Genomic DNA, 1184 nt, shown 5'->3' on the forward strand with positions numbered 1-1184 from the left:
ATGCCTAAGGTAGTTTAGTAAATAGGCTATAATAGGCAGAATAGGATATTGTCTCGCGTTTTTCATGTGCCATGGAACCAGACACTGTTTATTTGGTGTAAGAAATTAGAGTGGCCTATAGGTAGGGGTGGGCGTCGACACAACAGAAAACAAATCTCTCACCTCCCTCCACTTCATGCTCAGTTCTCCTTGCTGCTTCTGATTCTGTAAGAATCCAATGTTTTCATATATAGAGATAATTAGAATAACATCAAGCCCTGATTTATGCAGAGATCACATGAATATTGGAAATAAATCACAAAAACCACTTACTGAGGTGGATCCAGTTCCTGCTCTCTGGGCAGGACGTCATTTCCTTGAAATATGTAGCGGAAAATAATACGCAAAAGCATAAAAAAGCCTTGTAAAAACACAGTAAATAACTTGGCGTGTAATAAGTACACCGCTTCATGAGATCTGGCTGTAACTGGTGAAAGTGACTTCCTCATGAACAGGAGAATCTGAGTTGAAAACCCAACAATATCTGCAAAATATGATGAAGTTTTGAACCAATTAGAGGCACTTCTACTCATGACTTTAACTATTCTTGAGGTACAGAATCACAAAAACCATTTTCTGAGGTGGATCCAGCTCCTGCTCTTTATTCTTTCATCAGTTTTATGAGCCATGCGGCGCTGTGGCTTAGTTGGTCAAGGTGCCTGTCTAGTGAACAGGAGATCCTGGGTTCAAATCATAGCAGTGCCGTAAGGTGTTATTATGTACATCAACATGGTGCCATAACTGTTTACAGCAGTGCTTCAGGAGTGCTGGACTTCCAAAACAGTCTGTACTTGGAGGCACTTCATCTCATGGTTTTAATCAGTGCTTCACAAATTGTGGGGCCTCACTGTTCAGCTAGTCCTTCAATGGCATCATGAGTGTAATTAATAAAACGCTGTTGGTTATAAAAAAGATAATTGATCCAGTCCACATTTTTGTTACTCTAATAATAATAGTAGGCCATAAGAAAATGGACTCAAAACCAGCAGCTATCTGATTTCTGGCTTTGTATTCGTCAGGGACCCTCTGGGGACTCCAATTGCATCTACATAAACACGATCATCAAAACTGCCAGGAATAGAGCGTTTGTGTACTGAGCGGGTTGCTTGAGGAGCAAAAGGGTCAACAGCAATACGGACATTATA

General features: G+C 40.6%; 1 non-coding gene across 1 annotated transcript; it reads left to right on the forward strand.

Annotated features, from left to right (window-relative positions):
- The first annotated feature begins 670 nt into the window (after positions 1 to 670).
- Positions 671 to 744, forward strand: trnat-agu (transfer RNA threonine (anticodon AGU)). Its single transcript has one exon. It is a non-coding gene; the product is annotated as a tRNA-Thr (tRNA).
- Positions 745 to 1184: the final 440 nt, after the last annotated feature.

The sequence above is a fragment of the Odontesthes bonariensis genome, chromosome 11 (genome assembly GCF_027942865.1).
Source record: "Odontesthes bonariensis isolate fOdoBon6 chromosome 11, fOdoBon6.hap1, whole genome shotgun sequence".
Classification (NCBI taxonomy): domain Eukaryota; kingdom Metazoa; phylum Chordata; class Actinopteri; order Atheriniformes; family Atherinopsidae; genus Odontesthes; species Odontesthes bonariensis.